The sequence below is a fragment of the Mus caroli genome, unplaced genomic scaffold, assembly GCF_978045245.1.
Source record: "Mus caroli unplaced genomic scaffold, Mus_caroli_1 scaffold_15, whole genome shotgun sequence".
NCBI lineage: Eukaryota > Metazoa > Chordata > Mammalia > Rodentia > Muridae > Mus > Mus caroli.
The window spans coordinates 68611379-68621722 of NW_028227270.1; the positions used below are offsets into that span (position 1 = coordinate 68611379).

A 10344-nucleotide genomic window follows, 5' to 3' on the forward strand; every position below is an offset into this window, starting at 1 on the left:
ACCAGGACCTCACCATAGCTCTGGGTGGCATCAGGGGTGATTCACATCAGGCTGTTCCTCGTGACCCTCGAGTCTCCAGTTCTGCCTCTCTTCATTGTGCCACATCCTTCTGTTTCTCTTTCTCTTCTATTTCTCTATCACTTTCTTCCTTCTCTTAGTGGCACCCAGGGTCTCTGAGCATCTGAGGTGGTCTCAGGGGTACTATGTCCCATTTGTGTATTAGGCTCTAGGCAGGAGTCATCTTGGGCTCACTCCTTGCCCTGGTCTGCCCAAATAGCCCCATGGGAGGATCATCTGCTTCAGGCTCATTCCCTCCCCGGTCTGGAATCCCAGAGAGGGTTCTTCTAGTCTCTGGCTTGCTCCCCACCCTGGGAGCTTGCCCAGGGTGCTTGCCCAGGCCTGTGCAGTGCTGGACTGATGGTCATCTCAGGCTTTCTTTTCACAGAGAATGTTAGGCTACTACTCATTCAGATATTCACAGGTCAGAACACACAGTCTCTCTTCTCTATGTTACCAACTGACCTACATGTGACAGAAAAATAAAAAAAAAAGACTTTTAGAAAGAAATTTTAGTATAGAATAAAGCTTAAAAGGGAGTTTTATTGCAGAAAGCAGGCATAGCCAAGCGGCATAGAAAGCATAGAAAGGCACATGTATGTCTAAAGCAGCCGTTCTCAACCTGTGGGTCTCGACCCCTCAGTGTCAAAAGACCTTCTCACAGGGGTCGCCTAGGACCACCATAAAACACAGATATTATGATTCATAACAGTAGCAAAATTATATGAAGTAGCAATGGACATAAATTTATGGGGGGGGCTTTCACCATAACATGAAGAACTGTATTAAATCTGTATTAAATGGTCTCAGCACTAGGAAGGTTGAGAACCGACGCTCTAAGGTGTCGTGGAAACCTGTGACTCGCTAGCTAACAAGCCCCTGCCACTAACCATCGGTCTCCAGGTTTATACTCTGTGCTCCGACTGTGGATAATCACATGGAGAAGGCTCTGCTTCCTTTTCCAAGGACACGTAGGGCAGCCGCAGAGTTCCCAGGATGTAACTTCCAAAGGAGGTCTAGAAGGATTATACCCGAACTACTTTGGAACTGTAAAGAGAAGGTCAGCACCCTGCCACCCCTTCTCCTTCTCAGGCTCCTCACGAGGTGTAAAGGCAAACAATGCCAGGCGCCCTTGGCCTTGTGTCTCCCCTGGAGTGTTTTAGCAGCTGCCTGGGCCCCTCGCTGAAATCCTGTCATACATAAGTGACTGTCTGAAAGCTCAGGGACAAATGTTTTATTCAGAAGCATTGAAGGGAGTTCTGCTTTATAGTCCTCCAGATGAGTTATATGTGTCTTGGAAGCAGAAAGATAATAAATCAACCTCAGGGTCTTGAGAAAAAAAAATCCATTCCAAGATGAGAGATGGGCATAGCAGAAGGGCAAAGCTTGGCCCTTTCTGAAAACAGTGAGTCCAATTCCTGGGGAATCTAAAGTGGTGAGGAAAAATGTCAGTGATGCGTACAGTAGAATAATTAATTGGACATGAGATTGGTGTTTGTGAGTTTAGCAAAAATCACAGGCTAGTCCAGAGGGAACTTAGAACAGGCTGGCTCTCCCCATTCCACCCAGGGCTCCTGCCTGGGCCAGGTGGGGGTAGGGTGCTGCTTGGGTCTGTGAGTCTTCAGAAATCTCAGGCAAAGATCACTTATGAGTGAGCCTTGGATTTAAAATGGACTATTTTCTTCCAACACAGCTTCTGAAAATACACCCACGGATTACTGACATTGAAGGTAAGAAATCACTCTGTTTAAAAGCAGGAGAGGAAAAAAGAAATCTTGCAGAGGGGAGCTTGTCAGAAGGTTCCTCTGGAATGATGAGTCCTTCTGATACCTGGCTTGTTCTTGTCTGAGTTCTTCCTCTAAAGTTGCTCCAGGGATTTGTAGTGAAAGCTGCCATTCTCTCTCTAGGCCGACCTTCCGATGGAGCTTTGCAGAATATGCACAGTCATGCACTTCCATATGCATTCATGATACATGCATACACATGCCTATGTATATTTCTCTCTTCTTGGTGCATAGGTGCAGTGGTACCTAATAATACACACCCACCGTCTCGGGACTATGAAGATAAAGGCATGGGGATTGGGGTTCAAGGTCATCCTCTGGCTATTCGTCATCAGTGGGTCACATAGTGTGTCCAAGGCTTCCTGACAGGTGCAATGCTGTCACAAAACAAACAAACAGAAGCATTCACTGACTTTAATTTTTCAAGATCAGCACCATCATCTTCTAGGAAACCTATTACCATTAGGAATGGAGGCACTCAACGTCACGTGACGAGAAGGTCACGGGCCATGTTATTCCAACATCTATTCTGGCTTTGTCATCCTATGTGGGGCATGTCTACATGCCTTCAGGAAATGACACTGCTTTTCTCAGCCTTTACTGTCTAGCGTGTTAAATACCTCTCAGTCATCACTAAGAAGAGAATTTTAGAGAAGATACATTTTATGTCACCTTGCAGTCCTAAATCATGTTCACTAACGTCACTAAAACTCCTAGTTAATCAGGCTGACTCTGAACACCCCCCCCCCCCCGTGATGGTGTTTGAACCCCCTTTCCACCCTGAATGATTAAGATGTAACCTAGGTTCAGACTCTGCCATTTTCCAATGTCAGAAGTCGCTTGTGAATCTTAGCCAGAGCCAAGTGTCTGGCCCGGAGGATGTAATTATCTTCCCGGCTTCTCAACCGAACATCTGTCTTCATGACACATGTTCATCACTTGTGCCGCAGGACTCTCCGCTCCTCCTCCCTGGCACACAGGACAGAACAACAAGACGGATTTTCTAGAAATGAAGCTTGAAGCAGGAAAAAGAGATATTTTGCATTAACAAACAAACACCCCTGGAACTAAATGAAGCTACTTCAGGAAGTCCGAGTTCATCCATGTTGAAGTCAGTCAAAGGTTTTCTACCTCCTAAAGTCCTGAGCAGCGTGCTGGCGTGTGTTGCCAAAAAAAAACCGGGCTTCTCTTCTGGTTTATGCTAAGGACACACATGAGATACTGAGAGAGATTTGGGACTATGGAATCCATGGTTCTCAGCTCCAGGACCACAGATGACTCCAAGAGCAAGGTCATGGACGATCCATTCTAAGGTCATCTAGTATCTAGTGGTCAAGATGTGCAAACAAGGATGCTCCCAAGAGCAATCGTGAGGCTTAGGTATTCCCTGAGGGTTAATTGGAAGGCATAACAGGAATGTGGGTAGACATGAGCCTTGTGCTGAAGCTGTTGGATACTTCGACTTTAGAGGCAGCAGCAAAGAGGTCTGCCACTCAGCCAGAATGCTGAGACTACACAATGCATTTAACTTGGCTTGTCTCCACTCGAGATCCTGTGAGCAAGGCATGGGAGGAATGGTTCATAGCCCCAAAGTGAAGCCAGAGAGAAAGAATCCAGAGAGAGAAGCTTTATGGCTGGCCAGTTCCTGGTGTTGCTGGCCAGAGAGCTCAGCAGAACTCCTCTCAGGAGGATTCCCCATTACATAGCACCAAAAGCCTTAGGTGGGCAGGTGGGTTTCAACTGGGCCGGTATATGGAGTATGTAGCCCCTGAGAAATCCAGGCTCAATCCAGTTATAATTAAAAGATTTGCTGGTTAGTCACTAGCAGAGCAAACAGCCTTAGAGCCAAATCTCTAAGAGGGGAACTGGAAGGGTTTCTTTTTTCAAAGTGTGTGGGGGAGGGGGGGGACCACAAGAAGACCTTTAATATTTACACAAGAAAGAAAAACTAGTCTGTTTTGCCAAGTGAAGTGGTCAAGGCAACTCAAAACAATCTTTGGTGTTTGCATAAGCAAAGTACAGAAGCCAAAAAAGCAATTAGTTATATCATAGCAAGTAGATGGTCACAGCTGTACACCTTTGGACCGGGGGTTACTGAGTTGGGATTACTGGGAACTTATCTTCCAGGGATTAGAGTTTGAGACAAACTGTTATTGGGTACCAAGGTGGATGCCTGGCATAAAATGGAGTTTCTTTAGCTACCATAGTCCTCACTGGCTCTAGATAACATAAATCAAATCACTGATTCACACTAATGTAGGGCTAAAGGTTGATGTTCTAACTAAGTCATTTATTCAGATCCCAGCCCCATTTTTGAGTAATCCTTTTTTTGTAACCCTGAGAGCAGGGCTAGGTTAACAGGTAATTGTAATACCAAAGGAGCCAGGAGACCAGCATGAGTTTTGGTGTGCTAATCCCATGGTAGTCATTTATCCCTTTAGACAGTGAAAGGGATATGGCTCCTTTGGTAGAGGAGATGCGGTTTCCTTTGGACACAACATTCCAGCATTTTGTTAATGATAAGGAACAAGAAGTCTCTTCTGTCACTGCTTCTGAGCTGAAGTAGGACAATGTCATTAGCACTCTGGAAGGCTGGCATGGGAGAGGCCAGCTAGCTAGGTCTGGCTTGCTGCCCATGTTCTGCTGGTGCTAGGGAAGTGCAGGTAGCTTTGGAGAAGTCTGGAATGCTGGTCCAAAGCTGGGGCTTGAGCTGATAGGAGAGTTCAGAAGCGTCTGGTTTACATTGGCTTCAAGTCCAGGGCTTGCTGGTTTCCAAGGCTCACCTGGGGCTGGTATGTGTGGAGCAGTTTGCAGTCTTTAGTTGATTAGAAGTCTGCTGGGACAAATATAGACTAGGAACAGAAGGTAAAGTTAAGGAGCTTCGGGGAAAAATCTTAATTATATGGATTACATTACTTTTAGACCTTTATAACTTGCATTTACATATCTTAAATCATTTTCAGACTCTCATAGCTTATTTAAGCCTTTACTTTTATAACTCGCATTTATATATGTTATATTACTTTCTTAGACTCCTTTAAATTACTAAAACTTTTACATCCTTTAGAATTTATACCCCAAAACATTTTCCTAGAATCCCATAACCTTTAGAAACTCCAAATCTCTCTTAGCCAGGTAAACAGTATGAGTCTGTCTTTTTCAGGAGACCTAGTAGCTCTAGAAAAAGCAAGGCCTGGTTTTTACATATGAAATAGACTGACCAGGCCGCTACAACCGTGGGGGAGGAGGACCTGTGTGCTTGCTGCTGTTAAACTAATAAAGTTACAGTTGGCCATCAACGTCATCAGAGCTTTGAGAAAGATACATATGAGCAGGAAGTAGAATCCAAATGGCCTTTGTGTCAATTCAAATGGCAGGGGCATACCTAGTTACCCTACCTTCCTCCATGGTAGTCTTGAGGACAGAGGTCATTGGTGTTTGACAGTCACACAGGACAACTTTAAGTCAGTAGGCAACGTTAACCTTCTGGTGTGGACCCAGAAGATCTGAGGTGTGTGTGTGTATAAGGAACTTGAGAGACTGGCCTACCTTGGGAGACAAAAAGGGGCAGTCAATTCTTCCATGTCCTGTTTGCCTACAGTTTGAGTATGTGCTACCAGCAGGCAATGGGGCAATGGGGCATTTCTTTGCTCAGTGGTTAGTGTTACCACAATCTAGGTGGGAGTAGTTTGTACCCTGTTGTCTTCTTTGAAGGAAACCCTAGGGCTGCCACTAGAAGCTGACAGTTTAGTCTATTAGGGGAAACTTTTATGGCATTAAACATGACATTAAATATGGCATTATTCAGCAGAATGCTCAGGGGTTTGAAATGCGACGTTTAATTTATTGAGTATACTTGATTTTAAATAAATTTTTATTTGGTTTTAGCTATTTGCTTCCGGCTTAACCTTGAAAACATACACAAAAGCTAAATAAAGCTTGTCCCTGAAAATGGATTATATTTGTACTGAGCATGGTTACAAGTACAGTTTGTCATTGTAATGATCACGCAGTTTGATCATTAAAAATTTTTGATCTTTTATAAGGTGACTGAGCATTAACTTGCATGTCCTAATTATCTTTGAGAGTTTATAACAAGTTAGCAGCTTTAATAAGGGTCGGATTTTATAGTTTTATTCCTCTGAAGTGTTACTTTTAAAAATTAATAAATTTTGAATCTAAACTCTGGTATCAAAATAAAACTTTAAATTCTAAACGCAGCTCATAGAGAGATTGGGAATTTTATGAAGCCATAAATATAGTCCACAGAGGGATTAGAAACATTTTTTCATCCTTTTATAGTGCACCATTATAGAATATCATAGATTCCCGTATGACTCAGTTTTATCCAAATAGCTAAGGTTTAACAAATTTACCAAAGGCAAAGAGGCTACACATCCGTCTTTAAGTCAGCCTTTAATTGCTCTGAGTAGAGCTAACTAATAAGAAGGAATAAGGAATAAACAAAGGAATTTATAAACCTTATTTATTAAATATATTCTATTTATTCAATATAGGTTGGGGTTCTTACATCTAAAATGTTTAGAACAAAAACCATCAATACAGAAAAATATCCATTCTAATCTAAAATATCTTGGAGATATATTGTTTCCTTAGACTCAAAGGGAGACAAGTGTTGATTTTCAATTATATATAAATACGCAACAGTAAGTTAAGATTACCTTTCTATATATTTTTAATTATTAACATCTTCATTATAAGTTTTAAGCTAACTGTTTTGCTTGGGATTTTATAGGTCTCCCTTGGCCACTTCCCAACAATGGCCTTACAAATCCTGAGACGAAGAAAGTTTACATTTCAGCAAGAGTTTCGAATAGCAATGGCCCCGAGTAAGGGAACAATTCTTTGTAAACAAGAACCAAGAAAGGGGAAGGTCATCAAAGAATTTTAATTACATTTAGCCATCCTATTTTATATACATCCCTTTTGATTAAGATACTTAAATTAAGTAATATGAGATCTAGCAGTAACTAATAAATGTATCATTCATTGCAAGAAAATTTTCCTTAAGGGGATTAGGCAATGTCTGGAGCCTTACCCAGTACAGATAACATTGTTACATAGGTGTCTCCCTATGTATACCATAGCCTTTCCAGAAAACCTTGAGGCTTCATGCAGTTAGGGCCCAATTGCATACAATTATAATTTTTAATTGAATCTCTCTTAGTATCAAAATAAAACTGTAAACTCTAAGTGCATCCCATAGAGAGATTGGAAATTTGATGAAATCATAAATATAGTCCACAGAGAGATTGGGAGCCTTTTTTTTTAATCCTTTCATAGTGTACCAATATTGGATGTCATGGTGTCCTTTATAACTCCAGGAGGAGTGAATGGATACTTAGGTGAAGGGCCAGTGACCTTGCCTATCTCCTTCTTTTGAAGGAATATTAACTTTTAACAAGTCCAGCTCTGGTTATTTTCAGCAGGCATATCGGGAGTTATTACTGAGAGATTTCAGACAGGGTTTTATTTTATTTCATAACCACTTTGTGTCTGCAGATGGAGGCAGGCAACCTGAAAAGCTTAGCAAGTATCTTTTTTTCTTATAAAGTTATTAAGTTGCAGAAATATATAATATCTATAACCTAGAGGCCATTAAACAAAAAACTGTAAAACCCAGACATCTACAGCAACTCGGAAAATGTTGGCACCAGGTTGTTTTTGTTTTCTTTGTGGATTTTTGTTTTACGTGTTTTTAACTATATCCAATAAGCTTACAAATCTTAAGGTACTGAAGGTACTAAGGTATATTTGGCTGTTTTAAGCATATACTGCTACTGTCTTTTCTATCTCCTATGCTTCAGTTGGATGGGGGAGGGCTTACTGAAACACCAAAGCCAGCTTTTTAATAGAGCAGAACAACATGAAAGAAACCATAGACATCAGAATCCCTGAAACAAACAAACAAACAAACAAACAAACAAACCCAGTGATCAGAGGGAGAGACAAGAGCAAACTGAGCCCAAAGAAGGCTTAGAGATAAGAAATCTGGGTGCAGGCCAGCTGCATCAGCTTGCGAGCAGCAGGTGGCAGAACAGGGACCTTATGGTGCTTGAGAAGACTGTGAGCCAGGAATGCCTACATCACCCCAGCCCAGTGGCATGGGGGAGTAGTGGTAGCCAGAAATAGGAGCCAGATCAAATAGAAAAAAAGGAGACAACCTACGGAAGAAGAGTAAGGGGAAAGGATTGCAAATTTGGGGACTTAGAGAAGTGCCTGATGTAGCTATGGGACTTAAACAGAAGGCTTCAGAGAGCCAACGAGAGAGGGACAGAGTTGGAGCAAGCTAGAATGAGCAAGCTCCAGAGGGGAGCTAATGTAGAAGCAGCCAAGAGCAGTCAGCCTCTCTGAAATCCTGAAAATATTGTCGCATGCAACTCAAGGGCGATTTAGCTGTGCTCAGTTTGATTTCCACATTTGCAACAAAGCTTGAGAATAGAAATCTAACAGATAACTCTGGGCTTAGATTTTTTCAAGACCTACTTTAATAAGGGTTCTTAAATGTTTCAACATCCCTTTGAGCCCACCAACCAAAGTTAGAAAGGTTAATAAGAAATGGGGATATTGACAAGTAGTCTAGTCCAAACACAACACCAAACACAAATCAGTAGCAATGGCTTGATCCAGAAGAAACCACAAGGCTCCAATGAATTTGCACGAGTCTGCCGAAGCAGCAAGAAGCAGCCGGAGCACCACAGGCAGTTCTTTGGCACTTTGTATGAAGTCACGGCAAGCGAAGATCAGCAAAGACCAGCAAAGCATTGCAAGGCGAACCAATACAAGAGCACCATTCACTGTCTGTGGGGTTATACTTAAAGTCTTTCCAAACATCATGGGTCCTCTCAAGTGTCTGCCTCAGCAAAACATCCTCTCACCAGACAGCTTCCAGAAAAACATCACATGACACAACTGAGTCTCCAAGGAAACCAACAATTTCCACTTCAGGCAACAAAGAACAATGGGAAAAGAGAGCAAACATGGCAACACAAGCTGGAAGACCAGGTGAACTCAGAGGTGTGGTGGCCATCTCCATTCATAGACCCAAACCAAAAGAACAGGAGGGTGTCCCCTTTGCCCCAGAGACTGGGTCAATGGTCATGACTGATATTGTCTTTTGGCTCTCCAAGTATCTGGAGTCCAAAACAAAACAAAACAACTCACTGATCCACCCAACATTAAAAAGCATGTTGGCTGGAAATTTTTGTTTTTATTTTTGCATAGGATCCCTAAAGAGTATCATGACTGTTTGGACTTGCCCTCCCTAGGGACTGTTCCCTGCTAAGCCAAATAACACAATCCTCAGCACATTGGAGACCCTGCGGGGGAGTCTGTGCTCTGAGAGCCACACATCAAAGAACTTAGTGCTGTGTATACTACAGGCCAATGTCACACTTTTCACACAAAGTAGGAAGACCAGGATGATTCTCAGAATTTAACCCCAAACCATATAGCGCACAGTGCACTCCCTACTCTCATTCCCTTAGTGTATTCCATACCCTGGCTGCAATGCATCTAGCATGGCTTTGGGATGTTCCCCATGACTGTGACAGAGTTCCTGACAAAAGCAGGTTAATGGGAGACATGTAAACGTGGGCCTTTCCACCCATGCCCCAGTTCCCAAACAATCTCATACATGCCTAGACTCATGTTACATCTCCTCAGAGACCAGATGACAAATCTTCTGCCTCTGACTATCTCCCAGAGTTCTAATCTCTCTACCGGAGGAACTCCCACCTTCTAGTTCCTGCTAATAGGAAATCAGCTTTTTTATTAACAGGTGATGCTTCCACACAGCATACAAGAGATTATCTTGACAACAAAGGGTTCATTTGAGTCACAGTTTGAGGGTACAGACCATCATGGTAGTGCAGGCATGGTGGCAGGATTGTGACACAGCTGGTCATATTATATCCACAGTCATGAAGCAGAGGTGGTGGGGCAGGGAAGGGAGGGGGGAGGCAGGGGGGAAAGGGAGAGGGAGAGGAGAAAATGCTGGGGCTCCACCTCCTGGAGTGGGTATACCCCATATTTAACATGGCTTATTTATCCTAGCAAAAAAAATTCCTGACTTGCAAGCTCAGAGACTGGTCCTTTTGGTAATTCTTGACCCTCTTAGTTGACAAGCAAGATTAATTGATACAGATGAGTTAATTTCATAGAGTAATCATCTAAGAAAACCTAGCATGGAGTCACCAAGTTGGTAATAAGATGACTTCCTGCACTCTGAGGCTTCCAAGCTGGGCTCCCAGTGTGAGTGTGTCTCGGTATCCCCACCCTCACCTGGAGAACAGTGAGAGCAAGCCAGGGGCCAGCATCAGGGCTGCTGCCAACACTGGTTAGAGAGTTATAGTGCTGGGAGGTTCCGCAGAGTGAGGAGCACACAGGACCTGTGTACGTCAGTGTTGCACACACATGAATTGTGTACAGACTGTGTGAATCCCACAATGCAGCACTTCCCTAAGAGCTTTGCCCAGACACC

The 10344-nt window shown here is 43.0% G+C and overlaps 1 pseudogene; it reads right to left on the reverse strand.

The window, feature by feature from the left end:
- Positions 1 to 447: 447 nt before the first annotated feature.
- Positions 448 to 567, reverse strand: LOC147000969 (small nucleolar RNA SNORA17; annotated as a pseudogene).
- Positions 568 to 10344: the final 9777 nt, after the last annotated feature.